The sequence below is a fragment of the Aquarana catesbeiana genome, linkage group LG01 (genome assembly GCF_042186555.1).
Source record: "Aquarana catesbeiana isolate 2022-GZ linkage group LG01, ASM4218655v1, whole genome shotgun sequence".
Lineage (NCBI taxonomy): Eukaryota > Metazoa > Chordata > Amphibia > Anura > Ranidae > Aquarana > Aquarana catesbeiana.
The window spans coordinates 599,234,389-599,260,097 of record NC_133324.1 but is presented as its reverse complement, the minus strand read 5'-3'; positions in this window follow the sequence as shown (position 1 = coordinate 599,260,097).

Here is a 25,709-nt window from a genome sequence, read left to right as displayed (position 1 = left end):
CCTGTCCCAGGGTCCAGCGATGCAGGGGATCGAAGCCCCGCTCGTCTCCCCCTCCATTCAGCGGCGCCGGCATTGCAACTGTGGGCGCCGGGCTGTGGCTTCACAGCCTGGCACCCACTGCGCATGCGCCAGCAGCGCCGCGCGCCGTGACTGGCTGCTCAGTCACCTGGGACCTGTAATGGGTCCCAGATGATTGACAGGAGGGAGGGAGCAGAGCTGAGCCCTTCCTGTGCCGAGGGGGAAGTGATGTCACCAGCCCAGGCACTGGAAGAGGCAGACTACGAGGGACCACCTAGCAACAGGCATTTAGAGGTAAGTAAAAAAAAAAAATATCCAAATTTTTTTTGTATTTTTTTTTAGGATTTTTTATGTAGTTTTTTTTTTTTGGGTGGAACCCCACTTTAATAAATCTGGAAAAATGTCAGCAAATCTGTGTTTTTCTGTCAATATGGGGTGCTGTGTGTACATTAATGAGGAAAAAAATGAACTTAAATGATTTTAGCAAATGGTTGCAATATAACAAAGAGTGAAAAATTTAAAAAATTGTACGAGAACCCCCTAACGGGGCTTTAAAGCAGCCAATAAAATACAGTATTGATGGTTGAAAAAATTCAGTTTTATTAATACAAAAAGTATATAAGTAGCATATTATAAAAATCACTGAGGATAAGTACTGACTATTCGAGTCAAGACATGATCTGAATGTGACATACCATTACAATAAACAAAGCATACAATTAAACCAGGTACTAGGCACAATGCATTAAATGGCGACCAAGGTTATCTTAAAAGTGAAATTCTTAAAAGGGGTAGCAACAGATATTGCCTGTGATACCATACATGTATGTGGAGCAACAGAAGTTGTATACGTAAATCCTGACGCGTTTCGACCCTTCCCGGGTCCTCTTCAGAGGATGGTTGCCCACTGTGAAAAGGTCAACATGTGTCAGACATAGCATCAAATCCAACAGTACCAAACTTATGTATATGCACCATCTATTAGAGTTGCCTAGATCATATAGTTACCTATTATAGAAATTATGACGTTTCCGCGTGCAGTTTAAGCATTGTAAGTTGTTATATTTTTAGGTGGTGCAGTTTCTCTTTAGTTCCCCTGTCTCCCCCGTGTCGGAACAGCTCCCAGGAGAGCGGGCGGTGGGCCAAGTGTGTCTTGCGAGGGATCACATCTATCAACCCCCATATAGGATGGGGAAGTAGAGGAGAGAGGGGCAACGAACAACCCGAAAGGCACCTAAATGGGTATACGTTATTGCCAGAAGTAGAAAAATATTGAGCGTTAAATACTGAGGAGCAAAAGGTCACTTGATTAATCCACACAGATTGGAAAATTTCCCAGCTATGGAGATTTATAGAGATGTTAGGATAGTGGGTACATGGGTGTGCAGAGGGCATAGCTGGGGGAAGGGGAAAAGGAGAGGAGAAGATGTGAGGAAGAGGATTGGGAAGGGGGAAAGACAGAAAGAAGAAACGAAAGAATGAGAGGGAAAGTGAGAAGAAGTGAAAGAAAAGAAGTAACCCAAAGCAGTGTGAGTGAAGATAGAACGAGTAGAGGGTAGCGAATGCCCTGCTGCCAGTCAATTCCCATGTACCGTAGAAAGTATATGCAAAGAGCAATAGGTAAAGGTGCCGACAAACCACCAGTGAATGGACGGAGAAAAATAAGAGGGGGAGGGAAAAAGGGGGAAGGGGAAAACCAACCAAAATGAATTGGAGTGGTGGAATAAATAGAAAAGGGAAGGGGAAAGAAAGAAGGGGAGAAGGAGGGAATGGGGAAGGGTAGGAAAGGGGAAGGGTGACCAAGGGAAAAACGGAAAAAGGAAACGGAGAAAGGGGAAGGGGAAGGGGAAGGGAAAAAAAAAGGGGAAAAAGGGAGGGGGAAATGGGGAAGAGACGGGAAGAGAGGGGAAGGTGCTACAGGGTGGGGGGGGGGGGGGGAGGGGGGGGGAAAGAGGAAAAAACGGGAAGAAGAGAAAGGGGAAAGGGGGGAAAAAAAAGAAAAAAGCAGGGTGAAAAGTGGGGTTGGGGGTGAGGGTGGGCAGAGAGAGTAGAGAGAGTCGGCGTGTAGTGTAACCTTTTTGCAAAAACCTATTTTTTAATGATTTCAGATTGTTCATAGAAATCGGAATCTATAGTGCAATTTCGTCTTACACGTAAAATTTGGCCTTTCAGTATGTTCTTTAACCAATGCAGGTGATGTCCACTATTTATAGGGAGATAGCTGTTCCTGTCTGTAGGTTTAAAGTAAACCATAGTGGTCAGGACATCGCTTTTCTTTTTTGTGAATAAAATTGCTGGTTATACCAGAAGTAATTATGGGACAGGCAGAAATCCAGGGCCTGTCCCAAAAAAAGTTCTGTTCATATGGTAAATCTTCATGTTTATTACGTTTGTAATATAAAATGAAATGGTTCAACTCACCATAATGCAGAATCAGTGGGAGCCCTGAGTGTGTCACTTGCCACGTCACCTGCCACACATTGCGGATTGTCACTTGCCACGACACCTGCCACACGTTGCGGATTGTCACTTGCCATGTCACCTGCCACACGTTGCGGATTGTCCACTCGCCACGTCACCTGCCACACGTTGCGGATTGTCCACTCGCCACGTCACCTGCCACACGTTGTGGATTGTCACTTGCCAGAAGTTGGGGGCGGAGAAGGAATAATGCTGGCGCTCTGCCACTGACAGTGGATGCTGGACATTTTAACTAGTCTGTCTAAACTCTAAACTATATCTAACTCTGTCTATCTGTCTAAACTCTAAACTGCAGCAACAACTGTTCCCCTATTTGAGGCTCCAGCTCCTGTCATGTCGGCTCTGAGACTCGAGTCCGACGTGACTCACTGACGTCACTTGTCAGACTCGCGTCCGATGTGACTCATTGACGTCACTTGTCTGAGACTCGAGTCCGACGTGACTCACTGACATCACTTGTCTGAGACTCGAGTCCGACGTGACTCTGATGTCACTCGTTGCTAGACGCCAGGCAGCCCAGGCGCTAGCAACGAGTGCGGGGAAGAGGCTCCACTCACCTCCTCCGGCTCCTGGTCAGTGCGGCCGCGGCGTAGCCGTAATAACACTAGACGAGTCTTTCTCTCGGGGCCGCTGATCGGCTGATGTGAGAGAGAGACTCGGGCAGAGCAAGAGCAAGAGACATGTCAGTGTGGTATTTTCAGGGGGGGGGGGGCAATTGCCCCCCTGGATCCTCCCCTGCCTACAACCTATGGTTCCAGAGATATGGGGCTCCTTGAGCAGCCTATCAGAAGCTAAATACAGAGCAGCCACTTTAAATACAAGCTGACACACTCTGTTTGCAGCAGACTGAGAGGATGAGCTTACAGTGCCTCTCACTTCTTGTCAGAGGCACTGAGCTCAATGAACAGCTTGGAGTCTTGGACCAATGGTAAAGTACCATTGGTCCCAGCTGTCCAATAAAAACACTGCAGTGGAGGGTCCCCTCTCACTGCAGTGTCATAGAAGGGGCCGGTGTCTAAAAGACAAATGCTCCCTTCCAGCCCAGCCCTCTTAACTACAAGGAAAAAACATGTGTTTATGGGTATAAGATTTACCCACAATCCCATGTTTTTTTCACACAGTTAAGAGGGAGAAACTGATTCTGTTGAAAAGGTACTGTTATATTCAAGCTAAATCATATATTCAGCCCTCAAAAATTGCACTCGCCCGCTCGCATTTTGTGAGTGCATTTTGAGGGCGAGGAAGGGCTGCCTTGAGTGGGGGGATGGGGGGCGAGCACCGCCGGCAGCCTGGGTGGAATTGGAATGGGAGTCCTTCTCCCAGCGATCACGGATGTGAGAGAGAGAGAGCGGCCCGGATGTTCAGAACGCAGCACAGGGAACACAGCGATATTAGCTTTCATTTCACATTGCCGTGTTCCCCACCGCTCGCTATCAGATACAGCCCCGCCCCCTGGTCCCAGGACTTTGATAGACAGATGACACATCCAATCCCGGGATGGGTGATCTGTCAATCAAAGTTCCCCAGCCAGGGGGCAGCGTTGTATATGACGTTGAGCGGCGGGAACACAGCAATTGAAATTAAAGGCTGCATGGTGGGCACAAGCTGCATGGTGGGCACAGGCTGCATGGTGGATGGTGGGCACAGGCTCCATGGTGGATTGTGGACACAGGCTGCATGGTGGGCACAGGCTGCATGGTGGGCACAGGCTGCATGGTGGATGGTGGACACAGGCTGCATGGTGCATAGTGGATACAGGCTGCATGGTGGACACAGGCTGCATGGTGGACACAGGATGCAAGGTGCATGGTGAACACAGGCTGCGTGGTGGACGCAGGTTGCATGGTGGACACAGGTTGCATGGTGGACACAGGCTGCACAGTGCATGGTGGGCACAGGCTGCATGGTGCATGGTGGACACAGGCTGCATGGTGGGCACAGGCTGCATGGTGGATGGTGGACACAGGCTGCATGCATGGTGGATGGCTGGCACAGGCTGCATTGGTGGACACAGGCTGAATGCTGGACACAGGCTGCATGGTGGATGGTGGGCACAGGCTGCATGGTGGATGGTGGGCACAGGCTGCATGGTGGGCACAGGCTGCATGGTGGATACAGGCTGCATGGTGGATGGTGGGCACAGGCTGCATGGTGGACACAGGCTGCATGGTGGATGGTGTATGCATGGCTGCATGGTGGGTACAGGCTGCATTGGTGGGCACAGGCTGCATTGGTGGGCACAGTCAGCTTGCATTGGTGGGCATAGGCAAGCTGCATTGGTGGGCACAGGCAGCTTGCATTGGTGGGCACAGGCAAGCTGCATTGGTGGGCACAGGCAGCTTGCATTGGTGGGCACAGATAAAGTTGTTGTTGTTGTTAATATTTATTTTTATAACCTAATTCTGCATAAAACATTTAAGTGTCATTTAATGAGATAATTTATGAGGGCGTGTTTAAGGGCGGGGTTGGGTGGGGCAACTGGTGGCGAGTAACCCTTGAGGCCTGGCTAGTAGCTCAGGACTTGAAATTTTGAGCCCTAAAATATTTATATAATATAAATTTGTATCGGTGCCCTCGTGGGGTCACGTGTTCTAGCATCCACACATTTCACCCTGCTGGTCAGACATTCATTTTGGCACACTTTCCCAGACAATGAACAGTCTCTTGTTTTTGTTGTTTTTATTAGGGGATTAACATTGCCAACAGTCCCGATTTTCCCGGGACAATCCCGATTTTGGGACCCTCGTCCCGATCTGAGGCTGTCCCGAATCGGGATTTTCGGGAAAATCGGGAATGTTTGTTTTTTAATTCTCTAGCAGCTGGCTCCAGCAAAATGGCCGCCGCCGCTAGATCTTCTCCCTTGTGTTCAGTGAAGAGAGGAAGGGGGCTCGATCCGTGCAGCCAATGAATCGGCTTCTTTAGCTGCACGGATCGGCCCCTCCCCTCTCCAATGAACACACGGCGCCGGTGTCTATCGGCGCCTGCGCAGTACGGAGCGCACACTATCCGATGGGGGGACACTTTTTGCCAGAACACCGGCCGCTCCTGGAGTTCCTGCCTGGACGTGTGCTGGGGGGGCATAATGTGCTGGCTTCTCCTCATAGACTGCTGCTCCGCTCGCTCGATGGATGTCACAGGGGGGCTGGTCTGGATGTCACAGGGGGGCTGGTCTGGATGTCACGGGGGGGCTGGTCTGGATGTCACGGGGGGGGCTGGTCTGGATGTCACGGGGGGGCTGGTCTGGATGTCACGGGGGGCTGGCCTGAATGTCACGGGGGGCTGGTCTGGATGTCACAGGGGGGGCTGGCCTGAATGTCACAGGGGGGGCTGGTCTGGATGTCATGGGGGGGCTGGCCTAAATGTCACAGGGGGGGCTGGTCTGGATGTCACGGGGGGGGCTGGTCTGGATGTCACAGGGGGGGGCTGGTCTGGATGTCACAGGGGGGGCTGGTCTGGATGTCACAGGGGGGGCTGGTCTGGATGTCACGGGGGGGCGGTCTGGATGTCACAGGGGGGGCTGGTCTGGATGCCATGGGGGGCGGTCTGGATGTCACAGGGGGGCGCTGTTCTGGATGTCACAGGGGGCGGTCTGGATGTCACGGGGGGGCCGTATAGTCTGGGTGTCACAGGAAGAGGGACCATATAGTCTGGATGTCACAGGGCACCAGATGTAAGGAGGACTGATGGGGACACAGATGTAAAGAGGACTCTGCTGATGGGGACTCAGATGTGAGGAAGGCTCCGCTGGGGACACCTGATGTAAGGGGGGGCTCCGCTGGGGACATCTGATGTAAGTGGGGGCTCCGCTGGGGACACCTGATGTAAGGGGGGCTCCGCTGGGGACATCTGATGTAAGGGGGGCTCCGCTGGGGACACCTGATGTAAGGGGGGCTCCGCTGAGGACACCTGATGTAAGGGGGGCTCCGCTGGGGACATCTGATGTAAGGGGGGCTCTGCTGGGGACATCTGATGTAAGGGGGGGCTCCGCTGGGGACATTTGATGTAAGGGGGGGCTCCGCTGGGGACATTTGATGTAAGGGGGGGCTCCGCTGGGGACATCTGATGTAAGGGGGGCTCCGCTGGGGGCACCTAATGCAAGGACGGGCTCTGCTGGGGGCACCTGATGCAAGGACGGACTCTGCTGGGACACCTGATACAAGGACGGACGGCTGGTAGCAGGCGACGTGGCAGGTGACACGCTCAGGGATCCCACTGATTCAACATTATGGTGAGTTGAATGATTTCATTTTATATTACAATGTAATAATAGAAATAATGCACTTCAATCATCCTGACACCATAACAACCATGGTGCCGGGATGATTGAAGTGCTAACACCAGGTGTTTGGAGTATCTTTATCTGCTGATTGTTAAACTTTCTAGAATACACATATTTCCATTTTTGGGTAGGATCTGGGCCTGCTGACCCTCTCTCCCTCCCCCCCTTTCCCTCTCCATCCCTCATTCATCTCAGACTCTAACCACACCCCCTTTGAACCATGCCCATTTGAGACACGCCCACTCTTTCACATGAACCACGCTCCACATTTTTACTTTTTCTCTATGCCACGCCCACAAACGCATGCCCCGCCCCCTGATTATAACAAGACTCCGCCTACAGCCAAAAAAGTGTCCCTAAAAATCTTTTTACAATGTTGGCAACTATGGATTAAACTTGGATGGGGAAAAGGGACATGGGATCACTGTTGGTTGAGTCTAGATTTGACAGTCTCTTCCTCTGCGCATCTCCTCCAGCACACTACTTAGATCAACTTGCTTCACTTCCCTGTCCAAATCTAGGTTCCTGTCACTATTAGCACATGGCTAGGCCTCACTCTGAATAAGTCCTAACGTTCTCCTAATAGCCCATTACAGGCAGGGGTCTGCAGCCCCCTTTGAGGTAGCAACCGTTTTAGTAGAGAAGAATAAATGTGCTAACTGACATTTGGTGGACTACTGATCCCAGCACGTCTGATGCGAATCCTGCCATCCCTCGTGGCTGCAACGACTTCACTCCAAAACAACACCACAGTCTCTCCCTCTGGCTCCACATCCAAATCCTGGCATGTCTCTCCCAGAGCTTCACACTGTGCCTCTCACTCACAGACCCCGGCATGGATCCCTCCTGAATTACTTTCCTGGCAGTGCTCCTAACTGTCCCCTTCCTGCTCCTGTTCCAGGACACCTCTCAATGACCGTGTAGAGAGAGGCTCCCTCCCAGCTCCCGAGCTCCAGGCCTGAGTTTACCCCCCCAGAAAGGGGGTTCCCTCAGACCACGACAGTCTAACAGTCCATCATTCAGTACTTCCAGCACGACATCTTCTCCGACAGCAGACTGACCATCGGTATGTGTAGGAAGCCTGCCCCCTGCCAATCCTAGTTGGGGATTGGTCAGGGCTCCACATACACCCCATGTCATTCCAGCTCTCTGCTCTGCCTCTTTTCCAGAACCTTCTGAGAACCAGAGGAGGCGCCCAAGAGCTGAAGCACATGTCAGTCACCTGCTGCTACACTAAACCACTCCCCTGGCCCCAGATCAAAACAAACAGGCCTAGCTCACAGCATAGGCCTGCCTAAATTTACCTGCGCTGACAGTACAAAACAAACCCACTACTCTAGCACCTACCTACCTAAGATAGAGGGTGCTACATGTTATAACATAATAATTTATTATTTATCTATTTACTGTGAAATTACTGGTTGGAAGTTAAAACTTCAAACTTCAGTAATTTGTCCATTAAGCCACCTGCTTGAGTATAGATTTTGAAAATAAAGTAAATTACCATAATTTTTTTGCTAGAAAATTACTCAGAACTATTGTTTTAGCAGACACGCTAGGGAATAAAATGGTGGTTGTTGCAACTTTTTATGTCACACGATATTTGCACAGCAATTTTTTTAAACGCATATTTTTTTTGGAAAGAAACTGTTTTATGAACATTAGCCCGATTTTTTTGTATAATGTGAAAGATGATGTTACACCGAGTAAATAGATACCTAACATGTCACACTTTAAAATTGCGCACACTTGTGGAATGGTGCCAAACTTCAGTACTTATAAATCTCCATAGGTGACGCTTGAAAATTTTTTACAGGTTACATGTTTAGAGTTACAGAGGAGGTCTAGTGCTAGAATTATTGCTCTCGCTCTAACGATTGTGGCGTATGTAACCTGTGTGTATCTGGCTCTGATACTAGCCAGTGCCTCACCAGCCACTGACCTCACCGCACGTCCCTGGTGTATAATGCATGTGGGAAATACGCATTGTATCCTGACAGACTACACCAAGTTGTGGGTGGGGCCTGCTCGCCCCCCCACAACTTGGTGTAGTCTGCCAAAATACACACGGGGTACTTTTCACGCACAAGCGTGCTCATCAATGCCTGGGACCAGGCGGTCTGCAGTCATATGAAAAATCTACCATTAAGGCCCGGTTCACAATGGTCTGATGGTCTGACATACACTCCGACATGTCAGAAGAAGGCGGGGGTCACCCATTTACGTCACACGTGGCCCCGCCCTCTGCTATATAACAGCTGTCACCAAGAAGAAACATCACTCGGCGGGAGTCTCCCATGGAGGCGGAGCTGTTGCGGCATGATAGAAGATGAATGGACATCGTGGAACATTTTAATTTTTTTATCTTTTAATAAAGGACTTATCCCTAAGTGTCTCCTGTCTTTTTTACTATTCTTTACATTTTTTGTGAAATGGTAGGGGTATAATGTACCCCTTACCAATTCACATGGGGGGAGGCCGGGATCTGGGGGTCCCCTTGTTAAAGGGGGCTTCCAGATTCTGATAAGCCCCCACCCGCATACCCCCACAACCACCGGGCAAGGGTTGTGGGGATGAGGCCCTTGTCCCCATCAAAATGGGGACAAGGTGCTTTGGGGGCTACTCCAAAGAACCATTCCCATGTTGAGGGCATGTGGCCTGGTACGGTTCAGGAGGGGGGGGGGGCGCTCTCTCGTCACCCTTCTTTTCCTGCGGCCTGCCAGGCTGCGTGCTCGGATAAGGGTCTGGTATGGATTTTGGGGGGCCCCACGCCATTTTTTTTATTGTGCCGCAGGGTTCCCCTTAAAATCTGAAGGGCCTGGTATGGATTTTCGGGGGACCCCCATGCAATTTATTTTTTCATTTTTGGTTCGGGATCCCCTTAATATTCATACCAAACCCAGGGCCTGGTAATGGACTGGGGGGGGAACCTATGCCGTTTTTTCAATTAGTTTTATCTATATTGCTGAGACCCGAGAATTCATTACAGCCGCGATCAGTTTTAAATGACTTTTTTCCTTTAGGAATGTGATTTTGCTGCGGTACTGTTCTAATCACAGGAAAACTGCGCCACTTTACAGGCATGCTATAGACAACCCCAGGCACGATATTTAAAGGAATATTTCATTTTTTTTGCTTCACTTTAAGCATTATTAAAATCACTGCTCCAGATAAAACTTCTGTTTTTAAAACTTTTTTTGCATTGATACATGTCCCCTGGGGCAGGACCTGGGTCCCCAAACACTTCTTTTGACAATATCTTGGATATAAGCCTTTAAAATGAGCACTTTTGATTTTTCATGTTAGTGACCCATAGACTTTAACAGTGTTCCTCGGCTTTCAAATTTGCCACGAACACCGCATATTGTTCGGTCTTCGCCGAATGTCCGAATAACCAAAGTTCAGACGGAACTTAAGCTTGGGCCGAACCATTCGCCCATCCCTAGTGGTGACCAACTACTTTATGCGATACACCTAAGCATTTCCTACCAAGGATCAAAGGGCAGTTACAGTCATTAGAGTTCTTTGGGAGATGTATTTTATACATTATAGTCTAGCCCACAATTTACACTCAGATCAAGGCAGAGATTTTGAGAGCAAGCTAATTAAAGGATAAGTTCACTTTTTAGATAAAAATAATAAATGCTAATTTTTTGAAGGTAAAAAAATGTGCATTTATTATTTGTTTTGGAGTCTGTGAAGTGTATCTGTGTGCCTGTACATCCCGTATAGGCAAGCAGATACAATCTAACAAATAAAATCAATGAACTACCCATAGGTGTGCGCAGCCTATTGTATTAGTGTGTGCACCCTAAAGCTCAAACACGCATGTGTGTGTGTCTACATATATATGACCCCGGCAAATTGATCTCTCTGCCGGCACAGTGAAAGAGAAGAGCATAGACACGTCTCTTATGGCAGAGCCAGTAAGAGGTAGATCTTTCACATGTTCCTGTTGCTACACAGAGCAATAATACTAATGCGCATGGGGTGATTAGGGTGTGCCTGGGCACACCCGGCACACCCTGTGCGCACGCCTATGGAACTACCACAGCGTTGCACAGTGCACACTACACAATAAACTCAAGCTTAGGACAGAAATCAGTGGATCAAAGACTACAAATTAGCCAGGCTAGTTACCACCTAGCACAACAAAATTTACTAGCAGCCCTGTTTAGGGATTATGGGATGCCCAACATGAAAAATGTCCAAACACAGAACCAGCGACAACTCCCTCCTTATGTACAAACTCATCTTCTTCCTTCCTCCTGCACAAACTTGGTTCCCTTATGTACAGCTCCTGCTGGTCGCTCCTGGTGGAACTAACAGTCACTTGTTAATTCAGCAACAGCCCATTACAGGCTAGGAACTTGCTGTCCCTTTTTGATAAAGTAGCACATATGGAGTGAACAGCATTTCTCATCACCTTCTGCTTCCCTGTAGACACTGAGCCCAGTTCTACTGCTTGCAGAAATGCTAGCCGACCTGGCTGCTTTCTCTTCCCAGTCTTCCTGACTGACACACACATGGAGATTCCCCAGGGCAAGGTTAGATGAAGACTTGGCACACCGCAGTCTTCAAGAGAGCACCGCTACAGCTGGCAGTCTCTCCCTGCACTGTGCTGATCTACTCACTGTCTCTCTTTGCTCTCTTCAGCTTGAATCCCTCCAACTGCCTCCTGTGGTGGGCTCCTTCCAGGCCAGCTTCCCGAGCTGCAGCCTGAGGTAACCCCGCCCCCCCTTGTGGGGGTCCCTTAAGGGCCACCAACAGCTTCTTCTCAGCACTGCCTCTCCATCTTCCACCCAAATCCTCCACTGACATGGCTCATGTCTATTAAAGGGCTTTTTAGGTTCCCTGCCAGACCCCAACCTGTGGATTGGCCAAAGGCCCTCAAATATCAAGCAAACCACTCCTAGCCTCTGCTCACTATTTTCCGGAATATTCTCCAACATTCCAGAAACAGGGAGAGGCACCAGAGAGCTGCCAGGCTGAGTTATCCAGCCCTCCAAAAACACTGACTCAAATTCAGTGACGCAGGTTTATCACTGGACCTGACTATAATTTACTTCCTCTCACTTCTAGTAGCACACACTAGAGGGTGCTACACTTCTAAAGGTCCAGGGCCAGTCCGAGCTAAAGAGGAGCTCCAGGCTCCTTCAGAAAAAAATAAAAGTCAGCGGCTACAATTATTGCAGCTGCTGACTTTTATTATTAGGACACTTACCTGTCCACGAATCCAGCGGTGTCTTCACCCCACCTGATTTGTAAATCGGCTCTCGGGTGCTGCCTCCGCTATTTCTTATAAGAGAAACCGACAGTGACGGTTCCCTATTGCGCATGTGTGAAGCACGCTGAGCTTTGTGAATGTCCCTGCGGCGAGGGACGGAGGAGAGGGGCCGAGCCTCCAGGTGACTTCGCCATGACGAGATCAGCAAGAAGTGGATGCGGATACCTGTCAAAACCAGGTACCCTCTCCCCCCTCCCCCCTGAAAGGTGCCAATGTGGCAGCAGGGGGGGGGGGGGGAGGCAAACACTTTTGGGTGGAGCTCCGCTTAAGGTATACTGACAGATCTACCCAGTGACATCAAGTAAGAAAATCCTTGCCTGGAGACAGCTAACAAGAGGTGACCTGAAACAGACAAAAGGGAGAGCCGGGAACTGCCCAATATAAAATCTCTAGCCACCACCCTAAGTCCAGACTTTGGAGTGTGACTTTTGGTGCGACTTCGATCAAACTTTAAACTCAATGGATCTAAATCTCATCAAAAGTCGCACTAAAGTAATGCAGGCACATTTTCAAAGTCGCATTGATTTTTCAGGTGTTATTGAAAAGAATGGGCTGCGACTTGTAATGCGACTTTCGTATGACAAATCGTACAAGTGTGAATGGAGCCTAAAGGATAAGTTCACCTTCGGAACATGTGATGTTTCAACCCATATTTAGGGTGGAACATATAACATGTTCCACCTCCTGTTGCCTCTCCTCCAATCCCCCTTCCCCTGTGACAGAGGGCAGAGGTTCTTCTCCACGCACCCGCTGTCATTTTTTGAAAACAGTGCAGGACTGTGGCCACTCAGCCATGTCATTCAGTCACAGTTTTCTGTAAATGAACAAACTACAAGTACTATCTTCCCTGTCGCAGATAGACTTGTAGTTTCAACAGACTGCGGGGAGGCTGATGCATGCTCTTGTAGTACATTGACTTCTCCAGTTTACACATAGAAAGCTTGAGGTACGGGCTGAAAGTCAGAGGACATATCTGCAGGAGTCCACATTGCACCTGCGATCAACTGATCGCAGGTGCAATGCTTTCAAGGCTTCTGCTGGAAAAAATTAATACAAGCACTTTTTTTTCTGCCACAATATGTGCATGTATTATTTTTTCCATAAAGGTGAACTTATCCTCTAAAGTTTTGGATTGTTTATGTTAGTAGACCAAAAATCCCAATCTGTAATCCTAGATAACTGGCTACCAATGTTTGCAGGTGCTGTTTGGATTCAATACTGGTTCATCAGAAACGTCTAATGCCCCGTACACACGGTCGGATTTACCGACAGAAAATGTGCGATCGGAGCGTGTTGTCGGAAATTCCGACCGTGTGTGGGCTCCATCGGACATTTTCCATCGGATTTTCCGACACACAAAGTTTGAGAGCAGGCTATAAAATTTTCCGCCAACAAAATCCGATTGCGTCAATTCCGACCGTGTGTGGCCAATTCCGACGTACAAAGTGCCACGCATGCTCAGAAGAAATTCTGAGATGGAACAGCCCAGTAAAATTAGCGTTCGGAACGGATACAGCACTTTCGTCACGCTGCAATGTTTTAAATTGTTTAATACAGCGCACTCTCTTCTTCTTTATAATGTGAGAAGAATGAAGTAGTTTTGCTGCTCATATTCACACAGACTTCTCACAAACTTCTTTCTTTATTATTTATTGTGATTCCCTCAATATATTTTGATTTGTCACATCTGATCAAATTTCTTTTTTGTTGTTTTATTTTTGTTTTGTATTTTTTTCAAGGCTGATGTATTTTTTTATTTTTTGGGGGTTTTACTCCATAATATTTTTGTGTGTGTTTTGTGTGTCAAGTTACCACAACACCATTATTATCTTGTATTATTTAATCTCAAGGAGGTTGCTTGGTGCTGGTGTCCCTTCTTAACCACTTCAGCCCCGGAAGGATTTACCCCCTTCCTGACCAGAGCACTTTTTACAATTTGGCACTGCGTCGCTTTAACTACTAATTGCGCGGTCATGCAATGCTGTAACCAAACGAAATTTGCGTCCTTTTCTTCCCACAAATAGAGCTTTCTTTTGATGGTATTTGATCACCTCTGCCGTTTTTATTTTTTGCGCTATACACGGAAAAAGACCGAAAATTTTGAAAAAAAATGATATTTTCTACTTTTTGTTCTAAATAAAATCCAATAAACTCAATTTTAGTCATACATTTAGGCCAAAATGTATTTGGCCACATGTCTTTGGTAAAAAAAAATGTCAATAAGTGTATATTTATTGGTTTGCGCAAAAGTTATAGCGCCTACAATCTAGGGTACATTTTCTGGAATTTACACAGCCTTTAATTTATGACTGCCTATGTCGTTTCTTGAGGTGCTAAAATGGCAGGGCAGTACAAAACCCCCACAAATGACCCCATTTTGGAAAGTAGACACCCCAAGGAAATTGCTGAGAGGCATGTTGAGCCCATTGAATATTCATTTTTTTTGTCCCAAGTGATTGAATAATGACAAAAAAAAAAAAAAAATTACAAAAAGTTGTCACTAAATGATATATTGCTCACACAGGCCATGGGCATATGTGGAATTGCACCCCAAAATACATTTAGCTGCTTCTCCTGAGTATGGGGATACCACATGTGTGGGACTTTTTGGGAGCCTAGCCGCATACGGGGCCCCGAAAACCAATCACTGCCTTCAGGATTTCTAAGGGCGTACATTTTTGATTTTACTCCTCACTACCTATCACAGTTTTGAAGGCCATAAAATGCCCAGATGGCACAAACCCCCCCCAAATGACCCCATTTTGGAAAGTAGACACCCCAAGCTATTTGCTGAGAGGCATGTTGAGTCCATGGAATATTTTATATTTTGACACAAGTTGCGGGAAAGTGACAATTTATTATTTTTTTTTTTTTTTTTTTGCACAAAGTTGTCACTAAATGATATATTGCTCACACAGGTCATGGGCATATGTGGAATTGCACCCCAAAATACATTCTGCTGCTTCTCTTGAGTACGGGGATACCACATGTGTGGGACTTTTTAGGAGCCTAGCCGCGTACGGGACCCCGAAAACCAATCACCGCCTTCAGGATTTCTAAGGGTGTACATTTTTGATTTCACTCTTCACTGCCTATCACAGTTTCGGAGGTCATGGAATGCTCAGGTGGCACAAACCCCCCCAAATGACCCCATTTTGGAAAGTAGACACCCCAAGCTATTTGCTGAGAGGCATGGTGAGTATTTTGCAGCTCTCATTTGTTTTTGAAAATGAAGAAAGACAAAAAAAAAAATTTTTTTTTTCTTTTTTTAATTTTCAAAACTTTGTGACAAAAAGTGAGGTCTGCAAAATACTCACTATACCTCTCATCAAATAGCTTTGGGTGTCTACTTTCCAAAATGGGGTCATTTGGGGGGGGGTTGTGCCACCTGGGCATTCCATGGCCTCCGAGACTGTGATAGGCAGTGAAGAGTGAAATCAAAAATTTACGCCCTTAGAAAGCCTGAAGGCGGTGCTTGGTTTTCGGGGTCCCATACGCGGCTAGGCTCCCAAAAAGTCTCACACATGTGGTATCCCCGTACTCAGGAGAAGCAACAGAATGTATTTTGGGGTGTAATTTCACATATTCCCATGGCATGTTTGAGCAATATATAATTTAGTGACAACTTTGTGCAAAAAAAAAAAAAAAAAAAATTTGTCTCTTTCCCGCAACTTGTGTCACAATATAAAATATTCCATGGACTCGACATGCCTCTCAGCAAATAGCTTGGGGTGTCTACTTTCCAAAATGGGGTCATTTGGGGGGGGTTTGAACTGTCCTGGCATTTTATGCACAACATTTAGAAGCTTATGTCACACATCACCCACTCTTCTAACCACTTGAAGACAAAGCCCTTTCTGACACTTTTTGATTACATGAAAAAATTATTTTTTTTTGCAAGAAATTTACTTTGAACCCCCACACATTATATATTTTTTTAAAGCAAATGCCCTACAGATTAAAATGGTGGGTGTTTAATTTTTTTTTTTCACACAGTATTTGCGCAGCGATTTTTCAAACGCATTTTTTGGGGAAAAAACACACTTTTTTACATTTTAATGCACTAAAACACACTATATTGCCCAAATGTTTGATGAAATAAAAAAGATGATCTTAGGCCGAGTACATGGATACCAAACATGACATGCTTTACAATTGCGCACAAACGTGCAGTGGCAACAAAATAAATACATTTTTAAAAGCCTTTAAAAGCCTTTACAGGTTACCACTTTAGATTTACAGAGGAGGTCTACTGCTAAAATTACTGCCCTCGATCTGACCGTCGCGGTGATACCTCACATGCATGGTGCAATTGCTGTTTACATTTGACGCCAGACCGACGCTTGCGTTCGCCTTAGCGCGAGAGCAGGGGGGACAGGGGTGCTTTTTTTTTTTTTTTTTCTTTATTATTTTTTTGCTTTTTTATCTTATTTTAAAACTGTTCCTTTCATTTTTTTTTTTTTTAATCATTTTTACTGTTATCTCAGGGAATGTAAATATCCCCTATGATAGCAATAGGTAGTGACAGGTACTCTTTTTTGAAAAAATTGGGGTCTATTAGACCCTAGATTTCTCCTCTGCCCTCAAAGCATCTGACCACACCAAGATCGGTGTGATAAAATGCTTCCCCAATTTCCCAATGGCGCTATTTACATCCGGCGAAATCTAAGTCATAAAATGCTCGTAGCTTCCGGTTTCTTAGGCCATAGAGATGTTTGGAGCCACTCTGGTCTCTGATCAGCTCTATGGTCAGCTGGCTGAATCACCGGCTGCATTCTCAGGTTCCCTGTTGAGACAGGAGAGCCAGAGAAAAACACGGAAGACGATGGGGGGGGGGGGGCATTCTCTCCCACTGCTTGTAAAAGCAGTCTAGAGGCTAATTAGCCACTAGGATTGCTTTTACATGAAAGCCGACCGCTGGCTGAAAAGAATGATACCAAGATGATACCTAAACCTGCAAGCATCATTCTGGTATAACCACTCAAAGTCGTGAATGCTGTACCTGAAGACAAAAAAATGGTTAACAATAAAGCACAGTAAACGGTAAAGTATAAAAAATTGCATACCTGAAAAGCAAACATGATAAAACATAATAACAATAAAACATTGCAGAATAGAATACAGTAAAAAAGAGCAGAACAATAGAGAGAATAGAGAGAGAGAGAATAGAGAGAGAACAATAAAACGACAACTATTATTTTTTATTTTATATTTTTGTTTGTGTTTTTTTTTTTTTTTTTTACACTTTTTTTGTAACTGTAACTTTTATAACTGTAACCGGTTCCAGGTTCGGGTCTCTCAAAATGCGATGGCATCTTGGGAGACCCTGTGAAAGTGTGTCCTAGTCTGTGCAATGCTGTACCCTACGCTAATACTCAGCTAGTGAATGGTAGCGTTCAAAACATTCACCAATGCAAAGACCAGGATTGTCAGGACAGGAGGGACAATAATAGCGGGTGTCACGCCTATATCCGCGCTTGCTGCAGACACGACATCTTTTTTGGGGGGGTTCGTTGGGTAGGGGTACTCGGGAGGACATAAAGAAAATGCCTCTCATGCAGCCGACTGCATTTGGTTGGGGATGTGAATGGGGGAAGTACGGGCGCTGCAGAAGTGGTGGGTTCCCAATTAGGATTGGCGAATGCAGCAGGAAGGGCATTATGGGCACGACGGGCCTGTGTTTGTCTTCTTGGTGGCAGCGGGACACTATTTGTGCTTGCCACCTCACCAGCTTGAACTGCACTTATGGGACTCGCCACGTCACCAAGTGTTACTGCAGTGCTGGTTTGACTACGACCGGGGTGTACTAGGCCGCTGGCGCTTGCCAGTTCACCAAAACGCTACCAAAAAAACTGTTAACGATCGCAGGGATCAGGCCTTACTCTGCGAACGCTGCAGTTATGCGTTTAGTGTTTTGTAAGTGACAGTGATCGATCGATACTGCACTTGGGTGGGCTGGGCTGGGCCGGGCGGAGGGGCAAAACGCAGGTGCTAGCAGGTATCTGGGCTGATCCCACTAACACTGCGTTTTTGGGAACCCTAAACTGCTGGGGATGCCAGTATAGATCTGATCGGATCAGATCAGATATTGATCAGTTCAGATACTATACCACTAAGGGAGGTGTACGGTGCGTGCGTGGGTGTTAGCGCTACTGGCACTAACCTGACGCTGCCTGGGGCTGGTGCTTGCCAGTTCACCAAAACGCTACCAAAAAAACTGTTAGCGATCGCAGGGATCAGGCCTGACTCTGCGAACGCTGCAGTTATGCGTTTAGTGTTTTGTAAGTGACAGTGATCGATCGATACTGCACTTGGGTGGGCTGGGCTGGGCCGGGCGGAGGGGCAAAACGCAGGTGCTAGCAGGTATCTGGGCTGATCCCGCTAACACTGCGTTTTTGGGAATCCTAAACTGCTGGGGACGCTAGTATAGATCTGATCGGATCAGATATTGATGCGTTCAGATACTATACCACTAAGGGAGGTGTACGGTGCGTGCGTGGGTGTTAGCGCTACTGGCACTAACCTGACGCTGCCTGGGGCTGGTGCTTGCCATTTCACCAAAACGCTACCAAAAAAAATGTTAGCGATCGCAGGGATCAGGCCTGACTCTGCGAACGCTGCAGTTATGCGTTTAGTGTTTTGTAAGTGACTGTGATCGATCGATACTGCACTTGGGTGGGCTGGGCCGAGCCGGGCGGAGGGGCAAAACGCAGGTGCTAGCAGGTATCTGGGCTGATCCCGCTAACACTGTGTTTTTGGGAACCCTAAACTGCTGGGGACGCTAGTATAGATCTGATCGGATCAGATATTGATCCGTACAGATACTATACCACTAAGGGAGGCGTATGCTGCGTGCGTGGGTGTTAGCAGTACTGGCGCTAATCTGACGCTGCCTGGGGCGACGCATATCACCGCCGGGCGATCAGGGGGCTAAATCTTTATTCGGTAATAAACGGCGGGTGCCCTGACACTATAAAAAATAAACAAACTAACCAGCGTCACCCGTAACGGTTATACAGTGATCAGTGGTGAAAGGGTTAACTAGGGGGCAATCAAGGGATATAAACATTTATTAGGTAGTATATAGGGGTCCCTGTCGCTATAAAACGCTGACGGCGAACCTAAATATTTACCTCACTAACTAGCGTCACCAGCGACACTAATACAGCGATCAGAAAAATGATCGCTTAGCGACACTGGTGACGGGGGGTGATCAAGGGGTTAAAACTTTATTAAGGGGGGTTAGGGGGGTACCCTAGACCTAAAGGGGGCCTAACACTCACTGCCCTAACACTGTAACTGTCACAAACTGACACCAATACAGTAATCAGAAAAAAAAAAAAAAAAAAAAAAAAAAAACCTGCTTGGTGTCAGTTTGTGACAGGGGGGGGTGATTGGGGGGGGGATCGGGGGCGATCGGGGGGGGGATCGGGGTGTTTTGTGTGCCTGGCATGTTCTACTGTGTGTGTGTGTGTTGTGCACTCACATTGCAGTCTTCTCTCCTCGGCCCGGAACGGAAAATACCGAGCCGAGGAGAGATGACATCATTTCCTCTGCCTCTGTGTACAATACAGAGGCAGGGAAATGATCCCATTGGCTGGGAGCGATCGCGAGGGGGGGGGCCATGAATGGATGGCCTCCCCCTCACCACCGATCGCCGGGGGAGATTTGCCGACCGCCGCAGGCACCGGGGGGGGGTCCGATCGGACCCCCCACCCGCGGGCAGGCAAGGACGTACCTGTAAGTCCTTTTGCCTGCCCGTGCCGCTCTGTCGACGTATATAGTCGTGCGGCGGTCGGCAACTGGTTAATTTCACATTGTATTTTTGAAATGTACCTGAATCCTCACAAACAAACTGTCCTTTTTGAAGGAAAACACACATAGGCGAGTATAATTGAAACAAAAATTCCTTTATTAAGGGCTCAGAACCAAACAAAGAGGGAGGCAACGCTGGAGAAACAGCAGAAATTGGCGAAGCCTTTGGCCCCCAGGGCACACATCAATTCTTTTCCAGCAAAATTGGTGGCCTGAGGAGTCCATATCTAAGGGAGTGCAGTCTGGTCCAGAAGTCCCAGAGATCCTGAAAGCAGCAGATGACATCTGTGTCCCCAAGCTGTGGTCATACAAGAGCCTGCATCTTTTGTCACACCAGACTGAACCCAGGGCCATCACTCTCTGGTCTTCCTTCCATGCTTCCTTCCACGCTGTGGCTGTGGTGGTGTAGTTGTGGCAGGAGGAGGAGGAGGAGAAGGATGGTCCAACTCAATCACCTCGGTATTGGGTGTAATTTCGCCACTCACCCCCTTAGTTAGGACTTTATAAAGAAGTTTCTCACACATGAGGCGTTGACCCTGCATGCCCTTCAGTTTGGTGGCAGCCATGCAGGCAAAGGCCTCTTCAGGATGGGGTAAGGCTCTGAGGGATGCAGAAGCCTCCTGAATCAGCCTGAGTGCTGAATCCTGCACGTGACTGCCCTTCCTGGGTCTTTTGTTTGCAAGGCGGAGGGGAGGAACCTGCGATTCGGTCAGGCTCCTACTGGTCCCAGGCTTCTCCTGGCTGCCACTTAGCCCGCCTCCTCCTGGCTGCCACTAACCCCCGCCTCCTCCTGGCTGCCACATTCCACAGTCTCCTCCTGTGTGCCACATTCCAGAGTGTCATCCTGGCTGAGGTTTTCCTGTGTATGAAAAAGGGACATAGTTTTAGTTTTTTCATCAATCACACACAATTTTCACCTCATGACTGTTGCAAATTGAATGTTAACAAATATAACAGACTATCCTTCTGAGACCAGCATTTTTCATTCTTGTCCCAATTATTTTTGCCCACTACTCTCTATTGATATGTAAAAAACTGTATTAAATCAGCAATTAGTGATCAATAATAACATCTAGTAAACATAATTTATTTATTGACCAGAAATCTGTACAAGCAGCAGGCTGGAACACTGGAGATGCAGAGATCACTGGAGCTGAAGCTGATGGTGCAGCAGCAAAGACAACAGCAGGCACAAGCAAGGTCAGACAGTCCGGGTCAGCAGGTAGGTGAGACAGGCAATAACGGCAGGCAGAGGCAGAGTCGGTAGAGGAGCAGCAGTCGGCAACAGTATCAGGCTGGAGCAGTAAGAATAGTCAGGCAGGCCGGGTCGGATAGGAGCAGGACGGATGGTCAGACAAGCCGGGTCAAATCAGGAACAAACAATCAGGTGCAGGTTACAGGAATCACAGAGCTGAGACGAAGCAGCAATGTGCCAGTGGCACAGGGGAACTTTTAAGCTCTCTTTGGCGCCAAAACGGCGCCAACGCGCTCGCGCATGCACGAGCGCACAAGCGCCGCGCACCCGCGCGCGCCGAGCGCCGCGCTGATGCCTGGAAACAGCAGGACTTTGCTGTAATGCTCATACAGGGACGCGCCGGCGCATAGGCGTATGCAAACGCCCAGGTCTGGCACCAGCGGTTCCCTGACATTGCCCCCCCCAAGGGGCAGCCTCCGGATGCCCACAAGCTTTCTCTTCTCAGGATGGGTAGAAAAATAGGCGCGAAATAAACGCCTAGCATGCACATTACTATCTGGTTCCCAAGAGTTTCTTTCTGGGCCGTAGCCTTTCCACTTAATTAGGAACTGGGTTTGACCCTGTCTTCTTCTGCAATTGAGGATAGCCTCAACCTCGAATTCCTCGTTACCATCAATCAAAACAGGTTCAGGAGGTCTAGTTCCTCTACCAGGGAAGGGATCAGGTACAGCAGGTTTAAGTAAGGACACATGGAACACCGGATGAATTCTGAGAGAGTCAGGTAAGGTCAATTCATAAGAAACTTCATTGATTTTCCTCTTAACAGGAAAGGGTCCCATAAACCTAGGTGCCAACTTCTTAGAAGGACATGCTAATTTTATATTATTTGTAGAAAGCCATACCTGGTCACCAAGCTGTAACTTCAACTCCCCTCTTCTTTTTCGGTTGAAGATTCTCTTGCCGTCTGCCTGAGCCTTGGACACCGCCTGCTGTAACATCTGGTTGTTTTGACTGAGGAAACCCACTGTGCTCTGTACTGCCGGAACTGCAGACTCTGGAAGGAAATCGGGTAAAAAGGTTAGATGGAAGCCATAATTGGCGAAAAAGGGGGATTGACCGGTGGCAGAATGTTTAGCATTGTTGTAGGCAAATTCTGCCAAAGGCAGCAGGGATACCCAATCATCCTGTGAGAAGGATGTAAAGCATCTGATGTACTGCTCAAGGGTCTGATTGGTCCTCTCCGTCTGTCCATTAGTCTGGGGGTGATAAGCCGAGCACAAGGCCAGTTCGATTTTTAAAGCTTCACACAGGGCTCTCCAAAAGCGTGAGGTGAATTGTACCCCTCTATCAGAGATTATGTTCACAGGGACTCCATGAAGTCTAATGATCTCCTTAATGAATATATGAGCCGTTTCAATAGCTGATGGAGTTCCTTTTAATGGAAGAAAATGAGCCATCTTGGTTAAACGGTCCACTACCACAAAGATGGCAGAACACCCCTCAGAACAAGGAAGCTCTACAATAAAGTCCATAGAAATCATCTTCCAGGGTCTATCGGGTACAGGTAGAGGTTTTAACAAGCCCCAAGTTCGATTCCTGGATGTCTTATTCTGGTTGCAGATAGGGCAGGAGCTGACATATGGAATAGAAACCTCAAGAGATTGGGATTTTTGGGGCAACAAAAAAAACAAAATATATTAAAAAATTACAATAAATTTCATTTATACAAAAGATTATTAAAAAATTAATTAAACATATAACCATATATATTTGAAAAAGAAAAACAATAAGATATACTATAGACGTGGCACAAAATCTTATAATCCATAAGATATACTATAGACGTGGCACAAAATCTTATAATCCTGACATATTTCTCGCAAAAGTCTTTCAGATTGGGCCACCAGAATGTACGCTGCACCAATTCCAGGGTTTTGCGAACCCCAAAGTGACCTGCCAGTGGGTGATCGTGAAGAAGTGTCAAGACCTTGACCCGAACCTCCTCAGGGACAAAAATTTGGCTTCCTTTCCAGAACAAACCATCTCTGTTAGTCAAGGTAATTCCTGTAGGTCTGGCTGATTCAGAGGATGCTTCCTTAATCTGGGAGAGAAGGTCTGTTTGTAGGAGTAGGAAATTGTTCGCAGGTAAGATGGTGTCAGGAGTAGATAAGTCCTTTGGGTTGTCATGCATTCGTGACAACGCATCTGGCTTAATATTTCTTGAGCCTGGCCGATAAGTAATGTGGAAGAAAAACCGTGAGAAGAACAGGGCCCAGCGGGCTTGTCGAGGCTTTAGTAGTTTAGCAGACCGCAAGTACTCCAGATTTTTATGGTCCGTGTAGATTAGTACTGGATGCATAGCCCCCTCCAACAGGTACCTCCACTCCTCTAGTGCTGTCTTAATAGCGAGAAGCTCCCGATCACCAACATCATAGTTCTTCTCCGCAGGAGAAAGTTTTCGGGAGAAGAACCCCACAGGATGCATTACGTCTTTACTGCCTCTGCATTGTGACAGTATCGCACCAACCGCAATCTCAGAAGCGTCTACTTCTAAAATGAATGGTAAAGATGGTTCAGGATGGCTGAGGATAGGTGCTGAGGTGAATAGCCTCTTGAGTTTCTCGAAGGCATCTTGGGCTAGTTGATTCCAGGAAAAACGGGTATTCTGTTTGGTCAACTGCGTGACGGGTGCAATTATGGCTGAGAACCCCTTGATAAGCTTCCTGTAAAAGTTTGCTAACCCGATAAACCGTTGAACCCCCTTCTTATCCAGGGGTACCGGCCAGTCCAGAACAGCGTAAACCTTCTGTGGGTCCATTTTGATGCTAGTTGAAGAGATTATCAACCCCAGGAATTGAATGCTCTGTTGTTCAAACTCGCATTTCTCTGCTTTTGCATAAAGTCTGTGTAAGCGGAGACGACCCAGCACCCGGCGAACATGTTCTCGATGTAGGTCCAGAGATTCTGAAAAGATCAAGATATCGTCCAGATAGGCGATCACAAACACATCTAGGAAGTCTCTGAGAATATCATTAATCAGGTGTTGAAAGGTCGCAGGGGCGTTGCAGAGACCGAAGGGCATAACAAGATATTCATAATGCCCAAATCGGGTCCGGAAGGCTGTTTTCCACTTGTGCCCGGCCCGGATGCGGATCAGATTATAGGCCCCTCTTAGATCAAGTTTCATAAAAATAACGGCAGTTCTTAATTTCTGAAATAGTTCAGGTATCAAAGGTAGGGGATACCGATTCTTGACCGTGATCTTGTTCAGTTCTCGATAGTCTATACAAGGCCGGAGGGACTTATCCTTCTTAGCGACAAAGAATATTCCGGCACCAGCTGGAGAGGTGGGGTGGCGGATGAATCCCTTGGCCAGGTTTTCATCTATATATGTCTTTAGTACTTCTTGTTCCTTTTCAGATAAAGGGAAAATGCGTCCGAAAGGAATTTCGGATCCTGGTAGCAGCTCGATGGGGCAGTCGTAGGGACGATGAGGTGGAAGAGAGTCTGCCCCCTTTTTACTGAAAACATCGATGTATTCATGATAATGATCAGGCACGACCTGGTAATTTTTCTGGTCGGTGTCCAGACAAAGCAGAGTGGCTGAAGAGTCCGGATTTTTTAGCAGACAATGCTCTTGACAGTAGGACGACAAGAATCTTACTTCTCCGGATGCCCAATGGATGTGTGGGTTGTGGGCCCGCAGCCAGAGAATGCCCAGGATGATGGGAAACATAGGAGAGGTAATGGCATCAAGAATCAGCAGTTCCTTATGTTGGGAAAGGGTGGTAGCAGGTAAAGGCAGAGTCTCTTGCGTTACTTGTCTGGACCTGATGCGGGAGCCATCAGCAAGAAATACAGAGAGTCCATGAGCTTTAGTCCGTAAAGGGATGTTGTGTTGGTTGGCAAAAGTTAGATCAATAAAGCAACTGCATGCTCCGGAGTCAATACTGGCGTTGACTGGGATTATCTCTTCTTGGAGCTGTAACGAGAGGGAAATGGCAAGGTGGGTAGAATTCGCAGACAAGGCAGAGAGACTGGTATGCACAGGAGATGGACACTTACTTATTTTAACTGGACAATTCTGAACATAGTGCCCGGTTCCTCCGCAATAGAGACACAGATGGAGTTGCCGACGTCATGCACGTTCTTCGGAAGACAGAGCAGGTCGCATCAATCCTAGCTGCATTGGTTCAGAGGTGTCAGGCGTGTCATGAGCAGGATTCACACTGGGTGAGGGTAAGTAGCGTGCTGCAGGAACCGGAGCTCGTGCTGTCATCCAGGTTGGACGGGTCTGTTGAGCAGAGCGTTCAGATCGACGTTCTCGGAGGTGGCGATCGATCTGGATGGTTAGGGAGATCAAGGCCTTGAGAGTATCTGAGACACCCACTCGAGCAAACTCATCCTTTAGACCTTCGGATAGACCCATGCGGAACTGGTGGCGCAGGGCCGCATCATTCCACTGTGTGTCCGCGCTCCAACGCCTGAAGTCAGTAACATAGTCCTCAGCGGGTCTGCGGCCTTGTTGGAGCGTGAACAGAGCTGATTCGGCTGTGGCAGTAAGTTGGGGGTCCTCATATAGTTGCGCCATGGCCTCATAGAAAGACGATAAAGATTGGGTCAGAGCAGAGTCC